Raw genomic sequence first — 19474 nt, 5'->3', positions numbered from 1 at the left:
TGCCGGGGCCGGTACACACGGGGCGCCCTCGGGTGCCTCCGTTGCCATGGGGCCGCGACGTCCTCCTCCGCCTCCTCGTCCTGTCGGTCAGGTGTCCCTCCAGCCTGGGCGGCTGCCGCCTGTCCCTCTGCGGCAGCCTGCGCCGCCTCTCTGGCACACTCCTCCTCCTCCTCCTCCTCATCCAGAGCAACATAGACATTAGCGGCTGCCACCACGGCGGCCAACATCGCTGGATGATCGGAAAACGTGACGGCCTGGTGGGGGGGAGGGAAACGACGACATGTCATCATAGCCCATAACCCCTCCTCCCCCCAGCCAGGTGGCATGGACCGCATGGGTCCAACTGTTGGAGGCTGGCACCTGGCCAGGTGGACCAACTCACTTGCCCTCGCATCCCCCTCCCCGGCACGGACCCCCCATCCCCCTCCCCGGCACGGACCCCCCCCCCAACCTCCTCCCCGGCACGGACCCCCCCAACCTCCTCCCCGGCACGGACCCCCCATCCCCCTCCCCGGCACGGACCCCCCCATCCCCCTCCCCGGCACGGACCCCCCCCCCAACCTCCTCCCCGGCACGGACTCCCCCCAACCTCCTCCCTGGCACGGACCCCCCCAACCTACTCCCCGGCACAGACCCCAACCTCCTCCCCGGCACGGACCCCCCCATCCCCCTCCCCGGCACGGACCCCCCCCCCATCCCCCTCCCCGGCACGGACCCCCCCAACCTTCTCCCCGGCACGGACCCCCCCCAACCTCCTCCCCGGCACGGACCCCCCCCAACCTCCTCCCCGGCACGGACCCCCCCATCCTCCTCCCCGGCACGGACCCCCCATCCTCCTCCCCGGCACGGACCCCCCCCCCCAACCTCCTCCCCGGCACAGACCCCCCCAACCTCCTCCCCGGCACGGACCCCAACCTCCTCCCCGGCACGGACCCCAACCTCCTCCCCGGCACGGACCCCCCATCCCCCTCCCCGGCACGGACCCCCCCCAACCTCCTCCCCGGCACGGACCCCCCCAACCTCCTCCCCGGCACGGACCCCAACCTCCTCCCCGGTACGGACCCCCCATCGCCCACCCCGGCACGGACCCCCCCAACCTCCTCCCCGGCACGGACCCCCCAACCTCCTCCCCGGCACGGAACCCAACCTCCTCCCCGGCACGGACCACCCCATCCACCTCCCCGGCACGGACCCCTCCCCAACCTCCTCCCCGGCACGGACCCCCCCCCCCAACTTCCTCCCCGGCACAGACCCCCCCAATCTCCTCCCCGGCACGGACCCCCCCAACCCCCTCCCCGGCACAGACCCCTTCCTCCTCCCCGGCACGGACCCCCCATCCCCCTCCCCAGCACGGACCCCCCCCCAACCTCTTCCCCGGCACGGACCCCCCCCAACCTCCTCCCCGGCACGGACCCCAACCTCCTCCCCGGCACGGACCCCAACCTCCTCCCCGGCACGGACCCCCCATCCCCCTCCCCGGCACGGACCCCCCTCCCGGCACTCCCCCGGAGCCCAGCCCACTCTAATCACCCCCCCCCGCCGCACACACACAACCCGAGACACACCTCTCCTCCCACATTCAGACTGCGGCCACGCCATCGCCTGCCCAGAGCCAACCCCCCAGGCCGTCACTCACCTCCACGCTGGTCGGCGTGAAAAGGGGGTTTAATTTACGTCGACGGGACTTCGGCCCATCCGGAAGGGAGAATATCGGCAGGCCGAAAATCGGCTGCCTTGCGCCCACCCGTGCCATTCTCCGACGGCAGCGGCGCCATTAATGCCCCGCTGACTTTTCTCCCTTCGGAGACTTCGGCAACCGGCGAGGGCGGGATTCACGCCGGCCAACGGCCATTCTCCGACCCTCTGGGGGGTCAGAGAATGACGCCCCTGGTGTGTGAAGCAACAGTGCTAACCACTGCGCTACCGTGCCGGTGCTGATCCTGGCATTCCTACACTCATCATTGAATCAGAGTCGAACACATGTCTTGATTATGGCCGTGAGCTTGCAGATTGTGGGTGAATAAAATTCTGTTGCTTGCTGATGGAGCATGTGTAGCGCCTCATGAACGTTTTCAGTCGTTAGATCTGTTCTGAATTTATCTCTCTTATTTTTTTTTATATAAATGTTTTTTATTGGATTTTGCCATTGTGTACACAGGATGTGACATATATATATTGTCGTAGTCTGTGTTCGAAGGATTACGGAACCTGGTAATGCCGGAATACCATTGGTGGAGAATGTACTTGTTCCCATTGGTTAAGCATGTATGTTAGCTCCGCCCTGAAAGGCGGGGTATAAGAGCCCGTGCTGCCCCAGCAGCTTTCTTCTGTACCTGCTCTGCTGGGGAAACATCTAGCGTATTAGCCTTCAATCCAATCTCGCTTCTGGAGTTATTGATCGTGCATCAATTTAATACGCTCGTTTTTAAAGAATGGAGCTCCAAATCAAGCCAGAGTGTCTGCAACTCAGCCCCCACGTGGCAAACGCAGCGGCAACCTTCGATCACTGGCTGGCGTGCTTCAACGGATATCTCGGGACGGCCGAAAACACACCCACGGGAGAACAGAAACTACAAGTTCTGCACTCGAGGGTGAGCCCAGAAATCTACACCCTCATCGAGGACGCGGACGATTTTGATGCAGCAATGGAGCTGCTGAAAGGACATTATATTCGCCCTGTAAACCAGGTCTATGCCCAACATCTACTAGCGGCGAGGCGACAAATCCCTGGGGAATCACTGGAAGAATTCTACCATGCGCTCCTGGTGTTGGGGAGAAACTGCAGCTGCCCGCAAGTTTCGGCGAGCGACCACACAGAACTTTTGAACCGGGACACTTTGGTTGCAGGTATGCTGTCCTCCCAAATCCACCAGCGATTGCTGGAGAAAAAGACACTAGGCCTCAAGGAGGCACGGGCCCTTGCAGGCTCCCTGGATGTGGCCTCCCGAAACGCCCGCGCTTACGTCGCCGACCGCGTGGCAGCCCCCTGGGCAGCGTGGAACCCCCCCGCGGCTGACCGAGGCATCTCCCATCCCCCCACAAGCTTGTGCTGTGAGACAGCCTGGCAAACCTGCTCTTTTTGCGGGCAAGCCAAGCACCCTTGACAGCGCTGTCCAGCCCGTTCATCCATCTGCAAGGGATGCGGTAAAAAGGGCCACTTCGTGGTGGTATGCCAGGCCTGGGCAGTCGCTGCGATCTCCGGAGGCGAATACGGACCACCACCACAACCTTCTCCACGGACCCCGTGCGGCCAGTGGGCGCCGCCATCTTCCACTCCCAGGGTCACGTGTGGCCTCCGGGCGCCGCCATCTTGACCCGTGGACGCCACGTGCGATGGATGGGCGCTGCCATTTTGTGCACCCCCAGCCATGTGCGACCAGTGGCCGCCACCATCTTGGATGGACTCCCATGACCCCAGTTCGGCTGACCACACACCGCCCGACGAGAACATCCAACTGCTGCTACGATTAGCCTCGGTGACCCTGGACCAGTCTCGGCCCCGAACACTCTCGACCGCTACGACGACGGTGCTTATCAAAGGGCATGAAACATCCTGCCTAATCGACTCTGAGAGCACGGAGAGCTTAATACACCCCGACACGGTAAGACGCTGTTCTCTCCCCGTCCACCCCGTTAATCAAAAAATCTCCCTGGCCTCCGGATCTCACTCAGTAGAGATCAAGGGGTTTTGTGTAGCTAACCTCACGGTCCAGGGAAGGGAGTTCAAAAACTAACGACTCCATGTCCTTCCCCACCTCTGTGCGGCCACACTCCTAGGGTTGGATTTTCAGTGAAACGTCCAAAGTCTAACTTTCAAATTCGACGGCCCTATACCCCTCTCACTGTCTGCAGCCTCGCGACCCTCAAGGTTGATCCGCTTTCCCTGTTTGCGAACCTCACCCCGGATTGCAAACCAGTCGCCACCAGGAGTAGACGGTACAGTGCCCAGGACCGGATCTTTAGTATGGATTTCAAAGGACCCCACCCCTCCACCGACCACAACACGTACTTCCTGAACGTGATTGATGAGTAGTCCCGGTTCCCATTTCGCCATCCCCTGCCCCGACATGACCGCAACCACCGTCAAAAGGCCCTCCATAGTATCTTTACGCTGTTCGGTTTCCCCACCTACATACATAGTGATAGGGGGTCCTCCTTTATGAGCGACGAACTGCATCAATTCCTGCTCAGCAAGGGCATTGCCTCAAGCAGGATGACCAATTACAACCCCCGGGGAAACGGACAGGTAGAGAGGGAGAACAGAATGGTCTGGAAGACCGTCCTACTGGCCCTGCGGTCCAAGAACCTCCCAGTCTCCCGCTGGCAGGAAGTCCTCCCAGATGCCCTCCACTCCATCCGGTCACTGCTCTATACCACAACCAACCAAACACCTCACGAACGTCTCCTTGTCTTCTCCAGGAAGATCTCCTCTGGGACCTCGCTCCCGACCTGGCTGGCAGCTCCTGGACCCGTCCTGCTCCGAATATACGTGCGGGCACACAAATCGGACCATTTGCCTAGAGGGTCCATCTCCTCCATGCTAACCCTCAGTACGCCTACGTGGCGTACCCTGACAGCCGACAAGATACGGTCTCCCTACGGGACCTGGCGCCCACTGGATCCCCACACACACACCCGCCACCAGTCCCACCCTCCCTCCCACCGGCGCACCCCACAGCTGCCCCCTTCCCAGGTGGATTGCTTCTTCCACTGGCCCTGTCTAGGCCCTCCCGCCCACCGGCGCACCTCGCGGCCGCCCCCTTCCCAGGTCAGTCGGTCCCTCCACCGGCCCCATCTAGGGGTGATGAAGCTGCCACAGAAGCCGAAACCACGCTCCCGGAGTCACAGACGCCCGAACCTCCACCGGCATCACCACCAAAGCTACGACGATCGCAGAGGACGACCAAGGCCCCCGATCGACTAATTGCTTCATTTTGAAATGTACATTACTGTTGTAAATAGTTAAGATGTAATAAGGCAACACTGTTCGGAGGTATTACGGTACCTTCATAACTGTAACTTCTGCCACTTTTACCACATTGTAATGCGAAGCCACCCACCCTCCCCGCCGGACTCTTTTTTTAACAAGGGGTGAATGTGGTAGTCTGTGTTCGAAGGATTACAGTACCTGGTAATGCCGGAATACCATTGGTGGAGAATGTACTTGTTCCCATTGGGTAAGCTTGCATGTTAGCTCTGCCCTGCAAAGTGGGGTATAAGAGCCTGTGCCGCCCCAGCAGCTTTCTTCTGTACCTTCGCTGCTGGGGGAAACATCTAGCGTATTAAAGCCTTCAATTGTCTCCAATCTCGTTTCTGGAGTTATTGATCGTGCATCATATGTATAAGTAGGCATCTATTTGCGCCGGAGAGACAATTACGGAGGGCACTCCTCGAATGGGTCTGGTGCCGGTGTTGCCCCTTGCTTCTCTCGGCCGGATTTTGCCGCCGCTGTCTTCTCGTGCACTCTAACGCTTCAGCAGGCCCTCCCGCCTTCCGCCTGTATTCTCCTTTTTCTCTGTTCCTGTGGATGTCAAGTTAGTTAACGTTGCCCAGCCTCCCCCCCCCCCCCCCTCACCTACCTCCCTGGCTCTCCTCTATTGTTCCCTGTCTCTTCCCCCCCCCCCCCCCCCACCCCGTGGTTCGCCTTTCCTTCTTCTTAGATTGAGCCCCCCCCCACTCTCCCGGTCTATCTCTCCCTCTCATGCTTTGGCTGCTTTCCCCTGCTTCTTGGAGACCTGGCGATTCTTCTGCTTGTTTGTTGGCCACAAACAAATCCCGGAACAATGGGGTGAATGGCTCCCACGTTCTGTGGAAGCCGTCGCCTGACCCTCGGATGGGGAATTTGATTTTGATTTTCTCCATTTGGAGAGATTCCGAGAGGTCGGACAGCCAGTCTGCAGCTTTGGGTGGTGCTGCTGACCGCCAGCCGAACAGGATTCTACTGCGGGCGATCAGGGAGACAAAGGCAAGGGTGTCTGCCCTCCTCCCCAGGAATAGATCTGGCTGGTCTGAAACCCCGAAGTCCGCCACTTTCGGGCATGGCTCCACCCTCACCCCCACCATTTTGGACATTGCCTCGAAGAAGGCAGTCCAGTACTCCACAAGTCTGGAGCAGGACCAGAACACGTGGGCGTGGTTGGCCGGGCCTCCTTGGCACCGCTCACATCTGTCCTCCACCTCTGGGAAGAACCTATTCATATGGGTTCTTGTTAAGTGGGCTCTATGTACCATTTTTAGTTGAGTTAGGCTGAGCCTTGCGCACGTGGATCCTATGCAGTGCTTCGCTCCAGAGTCCCCACCCTATTCCGATCCCCAGGTCCTCCTCCTGTTTCATTCTTGTGGCGTCCAGCACGGTGTCGGCCCTTTCTACCAGTCGGTCATACATGTCGCTACAGTTTCTTTTCTCTAATATGCATGCGTCCAGTAACTCTTCCAGTAATGTCTGTCGTGGCGGTTGTGGGTAAGTCCTTGTCTCCTTTCGGCTAGCTGGAATTTCTCTGTCAGTTGGTCCAGTGTCACGACCCTACCGTCGGTGACCCTGACTGTCAGTGTCCCCCCGTCCTGTCTCCACCTTTTGAAGGTGGCGTCAGTCAGTGCTGGTGTGACCCGATGGTTGGTGCAGATGGGAGCTTTGTCCGACATTTTGGTCAGGCCAAATTGCTGCCGCAGTTGGTTCCAGGACTGGAGGGTGGCTATCACCACCGGGCTGATGGAGTGTTTTTTGGGTGGGGATGGGAGTGCCGCCGTGGCGAGGGCCCGGAGGGAGGTCCCCTTACAGGAGGCCTCTTCCGCGCACCCACTCGGCTTCTGGCTTCTTGATCCATCCCCTCATTTGCTCGGCCGTCGCCGTCCAGTGGTAGAATTGTAGGTTTGCGAGGGCTAGTCCTCCCCTTGATTTTGTTTTTTGTAAGAATTTAGCTCTCTTATAAAGGTGGTACTGTCACACAATACAACGGATGGTATCCTCAACGTGAGACCAAACATTGGTGACATTTTGAGCCTGCGTCCGCTGTGAACTTAAATGGTGACATGGGAGCAAAATTCCACAAAAGTCAGGAAACAGGGTACAGGGGAGGGGCAATGCCTGATTGGGGGAATGGGCGATGCCTGAGAATTGGAGGAGGTGATGCCTGAGAGTAGGGGAGGTCCGACAGCAGTGGGGGAGAGGGGGCGACGGAAGTGAAGGGGAAGAGTGCCCGCGATACTGCCACAGTGGTGAAGGGGCCATGAGGGGGAAGAGTGCCTGCTATTGCGGTGGTTGGGGGTGGGGGGGGGAGGGGGAGAGCCCCCAATACTTGCGTGTTTGTGGGTGGGGGAGGGACCCTCAACCCTTGTGTGGTTGTGAAGGGGGAGGCGGGGTGGGGGGAGGTGGGAGGGGTGTAAAGAGCCTCAACACTTGTGTCGTTGTGCTGGAAGGGGTGGGGGTGGCAAAAAGAGCCCCTGATACATCTTTGGTGGTGGGAGGGGTCACCCCATTGTTTGTTGGGGTGGGGTCCTCCGTGTCTGTGTGAGTGTGGGACTTTAATTCCATGCTATCTTTAAAGGGCGCCCTGATCTCTGTGTAGCTGGCCTTTCAGGCTCTCTGAGGCCTGCTGGAGTGATGGTGTAGACCACATCCACAGATCATCTGTGCACTGAATGCTCGGCAAATCTGGTCTGAAAACCCGGTTGTGCACCTGGAAAGATGCTGGTTTTCAATCAAAACCTGACACTCTGATAAATTGATACAGTCCCACCCGTCATCTCCACTAGAACTGTACACTGGTCACTCCTACTAATGCAGTCAGGGACAGTTTCATCAGTAACATATCGGTTGGTGAGGGCGAGGACAAGTAGATTTTCCCCCTTGTTGGTTCCCTCATTCACCCGCTATAGGCCCAGTTTGTCCTTCAAGACTTGGCTAAGTCGTTTTACTATAGAACCATGCTGGGTGATGAGCATTGAACTCGCCCACCCAGGGTACATTCTGTGCAAAATGAGTCTGCAAACTCTCTGAATAGTTCACTTGCTAACTGGACCCAGCTGTAACAAACGTTTAGCAAACAAGTCCAGTTTGAACAGTTTTAGTATGGTCACAAAAATAAGCACATTTTGTTGCTTTGCAGCACATGGTGTCAGTGAATTAAACAAAACCATAAAATCTGCTGAAAATCAAGGGTTGGCATCGCTGTTAAAAATAAGAGTTAAATTGATACAAACGCAAATGTTTTTTTAACCTCCCTGCTGGAACAAGTGATTTTTTTGCTGTGAGATTTATGGGATCTGAGATTCGTTGCCTCACACGCCTGGCTGATCAGTCAAACAGAGCACAATCGCAATAAAACTGCCAAGGCACCATTTGATGATTTAGCAAGGCACTTAAACCAGAGGAGGAACCTTTGGCGGGATTCTCCGTTTCAGAGAATAATGCTGACGCTGCGACTGAATCAGTGGACTTCTACGACAGCAAAATTAGCGCCGCTCCTGGAGTGATTCATCAACCGTTAATGGGCTAGCACGGCACCACGTCGAACACGATCAATTCCAATAAAAACGGTGTCGGTTTCGCTAGGGTCGGGATTGACACTCGAGAAGCTGACAATCTGCAGCCGCAGATAAGCACTCCACTCCCCTTTCGGTTTGTGAAGACCGGCCCACCATGAGCCAGCACGTAGGGGGCCTGAATCCCATCGATCACCCCCTAGACCTGGGCACCCAGTGATTCAGGTGAACCCCGCTGTCCAGGCATCCTGATGGGCTCGCTCGGTCCACATTTCCTTTGATGTATTGTGCTAACCGGACACACAGGGCCTCCATGGCAGCACGGTTCACCTGTGCACCAAGGACTGTGAGATTCCCACTCAGTGCCTGGAAGGACCCCTTTGCATAAAGGTTCAGAGCGGCCGTCACCTTGATGATCACCGGGAGCGAGTGTCCTCTCCCATACTACTGCAATGCCAAGTGCGCTATAATCTGGCACATATGTCACACTGTCTCCCTGCTCAGCTGGAGTCTTCGACAGCATGCCCAGTCCGGCAGGTCCTCAAATGACAGGCGCTGCCAGTACACATGAGGCCGAATGTGGTGCCTCCTTCCCACCTCCTCCTCACCCTGTTCAGCGGCCGACTTCCCACACTCAGTGGCTGCCTCCTGTTCCTCTGGGGCAGCCTCCGCTGCTGCAGGGTCCTCCTCGAGCAGCTCCTGCTCATACAGCTTCAGTGCATCCCCCAGGGCTGCTGCGGCCAGGATGTTATCCCCCAGGGCTGCTGCTGCCAGGATGACACCCCCCAGGGCTGCTGCGGCCAGGATATTATCCCCCAGGGCTGCTGCGGCCAGGATGACACCCCCCAGGGCTGCTGCGGCCAGGATGTTATCCCCCAGGGCTGCTGCGGCCAGGATGACATCCCCCAGGGCTGCTGCGGCCAGGATGTTATCCCCCAGGGCTGCTGCGGCCAGGATGACATCCCCCAGGGCTGCTGCGGCCAGGGTGTTATACCCCAGGGCTGCTGCGGCCAGGATGACACCCCCCAGGGCTGCTGCGGCCAGGATGACACCCCCCAGGGCTGCTGCGGCCAGGATGACACCCCCCAGGGCTGCTGCTGCCAGGATGACACCCCCCAGGGCTGCTGCTGCCAGGATGACACCCCCCAGGGCTGCTGCTGCCAGGATGACACCCCCCAGGGCTGCTGCGGCCAGGATGACATCCCCCAGGGCTGCTGCGGCCAGGATGACACCCCCCAGGGCTGCTGCGGCCAGGATGACACCCCCCAGGGCTGCTGCGGCCAGGATGACACCCCCCAGGGCTGCTGCTGCCAGGATGACACCCCCCAGGGCTGCTGCGGCCAGGATGACAACCCCCAGGGCTGCGGGCTACACAGTGGCCTCGGCTTGTACTGTAACCCTTGTCCCTGCATGTCCCCCTCCCCACCTCCTCCCCATCCCTACACCCACCCCTGGCCTTTCCCCCTGGCAACCTGCCCTCTGCACCCCTGGCTCCATCGGTGCCGGGCACTGTGGGGTCGTCTGGCACTAGCACCCACCCCTGCTGCCAGGAGTAATGTTAGCTGGTGCTACCCATACCAGCGATACACTCAGCGGCCACTGTTCGGCACCCTCCTGTAGGGGCTGGTGTAGCTGTTGCCCTTGGGTGGGTGCTTGCTGCCCGCCTGCGGGTGACGGCGAGTGCAGGGGAGTTTGGTTGGAGGGGGCAGAGGTGCAGGGTTGGTGGGTTGGGGGCACCCATATGGCCAGTGACACTCTACATGACCAGAGGCCACGAGGAAATGTGGTTGCCTTGCAGGCTGTGGCAATGGTGATCCGTGCCTGGATGCTCTGGTCCCATGGGGGTCACCTTGACCCCATGGCCAATACCCTGGTCACCCCCCATCACCCCCACTGCTGCAGGTGGGCAGCACGGTAGCATAGCGGTTAGCGCAATTGCTTCACAGCTCCAGGGTCCCAGGTTCGATTCCCGGCTGGGTCACTGTCTGTGCGGAGTCTGCACGTTCTCCCCGTGTCTGCGTGGGTTTCCTCCGGGTGCTCCGGTTTCCTCCCACATTCCAAAGATGTGCAGGTTAGGTGGATTGGCCACGCTAAATTGCCCTTAGTGTTGGTTGAGTGGGGTTACTGGGTTATGGGGATAGGCTGGTGTGGGCTTGGGTGGGGTGCTCTTTCCAGGAGCCGGTGCAGACTCGATGGGCTGAATGGCCTCCTTCTGCACTGTAAATTCTATGAAATCCCCAGCCTGGCAGACCCCCCCCCCCCCCCCAGCCAGAGGTGCCTGCGGCAGCACACGGTCACGCCTCTGGGGAGATGTCCTAATTCCTCTCTCCCCCTCACCAGCCACGGCGCCTCTTTCTTGTTATTTAAAAACACAAGTGAAACCCACCATCGGTAATTGCTCTCACCAGGGGCGGAGCATCACGAAGGCCCAGGAGAACATCGGGTAAGGTCCGCTAATGATATGCCAACAGCGTTTACTGTCTGTGTGGAGTGGAACACATTGACGCCACTGTCGAGGCACTGGAGCATGGCATTCTGTCAGGCGCCCAGCGCCAGCCTCGATTTTGGCCTCATAACTGAACCTCTGCCAATCGCCTCTCCCAATTACGGCGTCGGCCGACAGAGAATCCCGCCCATGACTTTTCACAAGTTCAAGGTTTCTTACAAATCAAGTGTGGTGTTCATGGTGATTCCACATCCTATGTTGTGCATTAGTACCTGCAAGGGTTTTGAGATAGTCAGTGTATTTAAGAATGACCCATTCAAATCAGGTTGGTTCAGGGAAGGGCATCAACTCATATTAGTCTGCACTGTTCTTTGGTTCCCTCTTTTTTTTTAAATTTAGAGTACCCAATTACTTTTTTCAATTAAGGGGCAATTTAGCGTGGCCAATCCACCTAGTCTGCACATCTTTGGGTTGTGGGGGCTAAACCCACGCAAACACGGGGAGAATGTGCAAACTCCACACGGACAGTGACCCAGAGCGGGGATCGAACCTGGAACCTCGGCGCCGTGAGGCAGCAGGGCTAACCCACTGCGCCACCGTGCTGCCTTTTGGTTCCCTCTTGAGGAAATATGGTGGGTTTGAGGTTGCCAAGTTATACAAAACCTTCTGATTAAAACCTCAAAGGTCCAAATTCGTAATTTCTAACATTTAGGGTCCTCAGTTGTGTTTGACCTACAAGGTATGAATAATTAGTATTTATGAATCAAGTAGAATTTATTAAGCAAGATTTCACATATACTCAATAAGAATCAGTGAAGACAATGTAGACGTTTCTCATCTCTCAAGATCCTGGGAGGTTTTGAGCATTGCCAGCACAGGCAATGTCTTTCTCTTCTCTGTCTTTGAAGTGATATGGAACTATGTCCAGAAGAGTTATATCCCAGCAGCCTTTGCATCACTGTGCCAACAAGGATTAAGCTTTTCCAACTTTTATCCCTCAATCTTTCATTATTCCTCCTCCCTTATTTTAGAATAGTCCAAATTCACCTCTTCCATTGGCTTAGGATGACAGTCACCTTGTGTCACCCCACCTTTGCAACCCCTGCTTAAACTGAGACTTAGCTCTATCTCTTACTTTCTTGGGCCTCTCAGGGATTATATTGCAAGCAAATAATATATTTCCTTTAAGTACATAAGTAACAAACAAAGTCACATTCTCTTCTCAGTAGCACTTCACACCATAATATCAGAAAATAAAGGTATGCTTTTGATGCAAATGTCCTGCCCTACAAATATAGTTCATCAATACATGGTTTGTTTAAATGTAAGGTGGCATAAGTTCAAACTACGTTTAGCCATTCCTTCAAACAGATTTCAAAAAACACCTAATCACATGGTCGGCAATTAAGAAAGCATACAGCTGCACCAACTCAAGTTCAGGAACTTAAAAGTCGTAAAACAGCAAAATATCTCTGTTTCTCACAAACAACTGCCTCCCTGTAGAGACAGTACGAAGTTTTACAACACCAGGTTAAAGTCCAACAGGTTTGTTTCGATGTCACTAGTTTTTGGAGCGCTGCTCCTTCCTCAGGTGAATGAAGAGGTATGTTCCAGAAACATATATATAGACAAATCCAAAGATGCCAAACAATGCTTGGAATGCGACCATTAGCAGGTGATTAAATCTTTACAGATCCAGAGATGGGGTAACCCCAGGCTAAAGAGGTGTGAATTGTATCAAGCCAGGACAGTTGGTAGGATTTCGCAGGCCAGATGGTAGGGGATGAATGTAATGCGACATGAGTCCCAGGTCCCGGTTGAGGCCGCACTCATGTGTGCGGAACTTGGCTATAAGTTTCTGCTCGGCGATTCTGCGTTGTCGCGGGTCCTGAAGGCCGCCTTGGAGAACGCTTACCCGGAGATCAGAGGCTGAATGCCCTTGACTGCTGAAGTCTTCCCCGACTGGAAGGGAACATTCCTGCCTGGTGATTGTCGCGCGATGTCCGTTCATTCGTTGTCGCAGCGTCTGCATGCTCTCGCCAATGTACCAACAGTCCTGGCTTGACACAATTCACACCTCTTTAACCTGGGGTTACCCCATCTCTGGATCTGTAAAGATTTAATCACCTGCTAATGCTTGCATTCCAAGCATTGTCTGGCATCTTTGAATCTGTCTATATATATGTTTCTGGAACAGACCTCTTCATTCACCTGAGGAAGGAGCTGCGCTCCGAAAGCTAGTGACATCGAAACAAACCTGTTGGACTTTAACCTGGTGTTGTAAGACTTCGTACTGTGCTCACCCCAGTCCAACGCCGGCATCTCCACATCATCCCTGTAAAGAGTTTCATCTGGCAGAAATTCAAACTGGCCCATTTAAAAAGTCATTAAGGAATAAAATCCAGAGAAATTACAGACCCTAGAAAAATTAGTAGAATTATCCGAATCTTCCAAAAGCATTGGTGATAATCGACGAGAGAAGTCAGGTGACCTTCGGTGGCCATCTTTTCCAGCCCTTTGTATGTTTTTAAAATATGAAATTAGTTTGAAGTTCAAAATGTGAAATGCCAGGATTGGGAAGGACACCACCCTTCTCATTCCATCCATGGCCCAGTGTCCAACCTCTATTCACTTCCAGGGTGAAGTACCTAGGAATTATCTTCATCAAATGCATTGATTGGAGATTCTATGCGTGTCTTCTTGGTCTCCAGTCATTGAGGAAACATGAACAGCAGCAAAGGGAAGAAAGGTGCATGCTCGTAGCATAATCTACGCAATAAGCAAACATTTGTCGCAATTATCTGGCCCAACACTGCCGGGATTCTCCACCTTTCTAATGACAGGCTCCAATCTGGGCAGGGAGAATCCTGCTCGGTAGCCAAAGTTCACATGTAATGAGCCTTGATAGAGGATTACAAGCCAGGGCTGGAGCAGGTATGGAAGGGCGAACAGAGTCCCTGATCTGTCCCACCCTGGCCCGCTCAATCTCCTTACTGAAGAGAACACTCACCTTTCAAACAGCATTCCACCACTGCTTAATAAACTGTGCTACAGGTAGCAAAACATCCCCATGCAACATTCGGATTTTTAACCTTCAGATTTGCTCATATCAGTCGAATGCACATCAGAAGAATTTCAAGAAAAGACAGTGAAACCTTCTGCCCTCTTTCATTCTGTTTGGTGGAGGCCAGGAGGGAATTTAATTGGGCGGGAGGGTAGAGGGTGAGGATCCCGCCCCTTCCTGGCTCCTGCCTGATTAAGTCTGGGGTGGGAAAGCCCGTGGTCAATCTTCCCACCCTGCCGCCAATTGAGGCCCTTAAGTAGACAATTAATGGCCACTTCAGGGCTTCATTATGCTGCCACTGTTATTAACTCAGCTGCGGGTGGACCTGTCACCATGCAACGGGCACAATAAGTCAATTGTGCTGGCTGCTTGTTGTCTCCTTGGGTGGAGTAGGGGGTAAGGGGGGGCATCTCTCCTTCTAAGGCATCAAGAGACCTGGCACCAGGAAGAGGAATTGTCCACTGAGAGCCATTCCCTGCCCTTGCTGCCAAACCCCCTACACCTACCTGCACCTGCAGCCCACAACCCCCACCCTGAGAAACCCCCCCCACCATTACTTACCTGGGTCACCCCGTGATCCTGGGTCTCCAGTGGGCATCTTTCCTCTAGCAGCCACTAATCCCCGTGCTGCTGCTGAACTCCGATTGGCTGGCAGCTCTCCTGACCCCAGGGAAAGGCCCACGGCCGGTCCCTCTACTGCCCGATTGGCTCATAATGCAGCGAGTCTTCGCCAGAGGAGGGATCGCAGATTTCTTGCCGACTCTCCAGCTGGAAAGTGAATCCCCTGGGCCCATCACAAGATTCCGCTCGTCGCCTTAATTTAGAATAATAACCCTTTTGATGCTATGAAAACTCAAAGGTGTTTATAAAAAAGGCTAAGAGAATGTCTGCCTTGATCTCAAGGAGAATGTAATATAAAGAGGAGGAAGTTATGCTTCAGTTATATAGAGCCTTGATCAGACCCCATCTGGAGTGCTGTCTTTAGTTTTAGAGACTGAACCTCATGAAGGATAAAATTTGCCTTAAAATAGATCCAGCACAGATTCATCAGAATGATACCAAAGCTCAGAAAATTCAATTGTGAGGGCAAATGGCATAAACTTGGCATGCATTCTCTTACATATAAAAAGAGCAAGGGAGGGGTTATCTGAACAAGGTGTTTAAAATATGAAAGGATTTTCTAGTGCAGACATGCAAAAACTATTTCCTCTGAAAGGGCAATCAAGAGCAAGGAATAAAAAAAATTGAAATGAGGGCTAGACCACTCACATCAGGAAACAAGGGATAGGAATTGAGGTGTGGAATGGAATGGTGGATCAGGATCAAGGAACTGAATGATTTTTAGCTGCTCCAGATGTTCCTATGAATGGAGATATTCTTTTCCTGAGCTTTTGCTGTGGGAATACTAGAGTATGAACATTTAACACGTGCATGTGACATCCTTCATCCACTTCATTATGAATGCCTGCATTAAAATAGCAAAGGGATTGATTAGACGTGGATCAATAATATTCACAATGCCATTGCTTTGGGTAGCACAGGACGTAAAGAAATGTTTTGAAAGAATTTGTCAAATCCACTGCTCTTCACTATTGGATATCTCCAGTTACACGGAACACAGCCCGTGTCTAACCTGCTGTGATTAACTCGTAATCATTCAACATTAGACGGCGACATAAGAATAGCAAGTCTGCACAAGAGGCTGACATGGTGATGACACAATCTTCTTTGAGCATCATTTTTTGATCGTACCTGGCAGCTAAATTCGGCCCAGAATGTTCTATACTTTCACAAAGACTATTTGTATTTTATTTAATCTTTTGGACAATCAAAACAAGATGCGACCACTTTGAACCAGATGAATCTCTTTTCTTAAAGCTTCAACAGCTTTCCTTGACCGAAACAAGATAGGGAAACATTCCAATTATCAATTTCTGCTGGTGAGGATCTCAGAGACAGCTGTTCTTTATTTGTTTAATGTTATACAGAATATCTTATTTTACGGCGTACATAATGCTTATTTCTCTTCAACACTTTCACAGTTCAGCCCCTCACAAATACGACGTGTCAAACCTTTTAAATAGTAGCATCAATCTTGCGCCCTCAGGAGAGGCAGTAAATGGATAGCAGCAAGCATTTGTTTTCCTAAATGCTAGTCTGTTATTGTATCACAGGTTTCAGGATCTCTGTCAAGAAAGTCGTCTTCATCCACTGTGCTCGACCACACCACGATACAAAAGCAAATAAACCATGGAAACAGCTACGAGGTCGCAGGGATCAGACTTGCTTGTTTTCACTTTGCAATATAAAGCCCACCATCATTAATGGCAAGGCTTTCAGATGTGCCCAGAATTCTGCCCTGTTCCGAAACGGCATCAGAGCAGAGGCTGTAGTGGTTAAGACAATCATAATTCTTTCAACTGTTTCCATTGATAAGTCACTGTGATCAAAAAGGCACAGTGGTCCAACTTATCAAGCAAGCAATATCAGCGATACATACAGCTTATAGATATGAGATAGATCTTTGTCTCATTATTTTATCTTACAACAGAAACATATTCCATCTTACTGACTCTGATAAGATTATTCAGTCTCTGAAGTCCGGGGTCAGACCACATGGAAAGATGTGCACTCCTCTCTCCACAACAGACACACCATTACCTTGCCATCCAGACATTTCCAGAGGAATAGCTGTTCTAATCAAGCTTTCATAAGAACAGAAGAACTAGAAGGAGTCGACACTTCAGTCCCTCGAGTCCGCCACAACATTCAATACAATCATGGCTGATCTCTTCCCCACCTTAACTCCACTTCCCTGCCCGTTCTCCATAACCCTTTAACCCATTACTAATTAATTAAAAACCTGTCTATCTCTTTAAATTTACTCAATGTCTCGGCATCCACCACACTCTGAGGTAGTAATCCACAGATTCATGGCTCTTCGACGGAATTAATTTCTCCTCATCCCTGTTTTAAATCCGCTACACCGTATCCTAAAACTGTGACCTCTCATTCTAGATTGCCCCACAAGAGGAAGCATCCACTCTATGTCTATTTTGTCAATACATTTTATCATCTTATATACCTCAAATAGATCTGCTCTCATTCTTCGGACCTTGAGAGAGTATAGGCCTTACTGCTCAAACTCTCTTCTAAAGACAAACCCCTCATCTCTGGAATCAATCTAGTGAACCTCTTCTGAACTGCCTCTAATGCAACTGCATTCCTCCTCAAGTAATCCCTCCTCATGCATCTCCCTTTGAAACAAAAGCAAAATACTGCGGACACTGGAAATCTGAAATAAAAACAGAAAACACTGGGAAAACTCAGCAGGTCTGGCAGCATCTGTGGAGCGGAACAGAGTTATTTCAGATCTAACTGATCCTTCTACAGAAACACCCTTTGAAACTCCCCAACCACGTTCCACATATCCGGTTGTGAAATTATACCAGACATATGTTTGATCAAGACAGACTTTCAATTCTATTAAGTAGACTTTTCACTTGAATATAAGTAGCGACCTCTTGGTGGGACAGGTGTAGGGGGGGGGGGGGGGTGGTGGTGGGTTTAGAAGGTTTGGAAACCTCAGCAGAAGCATTAGAATCCATTTCAACCCCAGAATACGGAATACAAGGATTAATAGAAGGAAAAATGGGAGGTGGTGGGATAGTGGTATTGTCACTGGACGAGTAAACCAGAGACTCAGAGATGCTCTGGGGACCCAGGTTCAAATCCCGCCACTGCAGATGGTGAAATTTGAATTCAATAAAAAAATGTAATTAAAAGTCAAATGATGACCACAAAACAATTGGAATTGTCGTAAAAACCCATCTGGTTCACTAAAGTCCTTCAGGGAAGGAAATCAGCCATCCTTACCTGGCCTGGCCTACATGTGATTCCAGATCCACAGCAACATGGTTGAATTTTAACTGCCCGTTCAAGGGGCAATTGGGGATGGGCAATAAATGTTGACGCCCACGTCCCATAAACACATTTTTAAAAATAGATTTGTCAAACTTGATACAGCATGGGGAAGGCCATTGTTCTTCCCCCAGCTGTTTTCCTAGGAATCAGGGTGAAAAGTTAATCTGTTGTGTATTTTCTTCCTAAAATATATATATGCATGTCTTGATAAATTAAAACTTACATTTATTTTTGATTTGATTTTATATTTGATTTTATGGTGCTATTCCTTTCCCTCATGAGGTTCACAGCAATGTAAAATACCAAACATTTCCCGAGACGTTGACAAGGTGCAGGAGTTTAGTGTTTTGATAACCAATTATGAAACTTTCCAGGAATGTATCTGCAATTCAGGAAAACCCTTGCAGGATATATTTTCTTTGAATTAAAAAAAAAAGGTGTAAATGAATGCCCTCCCTTCAATGCGAAAGAAAGCTGTTTGTTTAACCATAATACCACTCCTCCACTCTCGGTCTGATTTTATCAGGACCGCCAATTTGAAACCCAACCTCTCACGTACATGCATCTGATACGTCATAATTTATAATAATGTTTGAAGGTATATCATGTATGTTAAAAATAAAAGCAGTGGGTAAGCATTCCACCAATACAGCCACTCTTATTTTAGCCCATATTTTTAACATATTGCTTCTTTACAATAATTTCATCTTGGGTTTGATCTTTGAAGAGGTGACTGAGAAGTACTTTTTGAACATATGTGGATAAGAGACCAAGACAAGGGATGAAAAGCAAAACTGCCTCAGCAAAATGCCATTTCTATGACAGGGAGCAACACATATCAAATGTGCATTCAATTATTAACTTTAACAGTTTCCTGGATATGTCTGTACCTTTTCACATCTTACAAGAAAAAGGCATAATTTATAGGCAAATTAAATAGCTTCATACAAGTTCATAAAGCATCAAAGTCTGACTGGAAACTGGGAAATGTTTATGATAAAATGCCATATTCCTGCTCCCCTGTCTTATGGCGGTTGAGTCTTTAGGGGCAGACACAGGATAGAAAAGGAGTGAAACTTTTCTTTTACCCCTTCAAAACTGCCCTGTGGTTATTTCATGCCGAGTGGTTGGGGTGTCTGCTTGAGTCAGGGAAACAGTTCATTAGTGTCTGTGAAGCGGTGGGTGATAACTCAGACAAGAGTCAGCTTAATGGCCAAAAGGGGGCATGGTGGCACAGTGGTTAGCACTGCTGCCTCACAGCACTGTGGACTCGGGTTCAATTCTAGCCTTGGGTGGCAGTGTGGTGTTCGTACTTTCTCCCTGTGTTTGCGTGGGTTTTCTCCGGGTGCTCTGGCTTCCTCTCAAGATGTTCAGGTTAGGTGGATTGGCATTGCTAAATTGCCCCTAGTGTCCAAAGGTTAGGTGGGGATATGGGGATAGAGAGGGGCCATAAGCCTGGGTAATGTGCTCTTTCGGACGTGTGCAGACACCGTGCAGACGCGATGGGCTGAATGGCCTTCTTCTGCACTGTAGGTATTCTGTGATTCTATGAACTGTCA

The sequence above is a fragment of the Scyliorhinus torazame genome, chromosome 3 (genome assembly GCF_047496885.1).
Source record: "Scyliorhinus torazame isolate Kashiwa2021f chromosome 3, sScyTor2.1, whole genome shotgun sequence".
Taxonomy (NCBI): domain Eukaryota; kingdom Metazoa; phylum Chordata; class Chondrichthyes; order Carcharhiniformes; family Scyliorhinidae; genus Scyliorhinus; species Scyliorhinus torazame.
Note: the sequence above shows the minus strand (reverse complement) of the source record.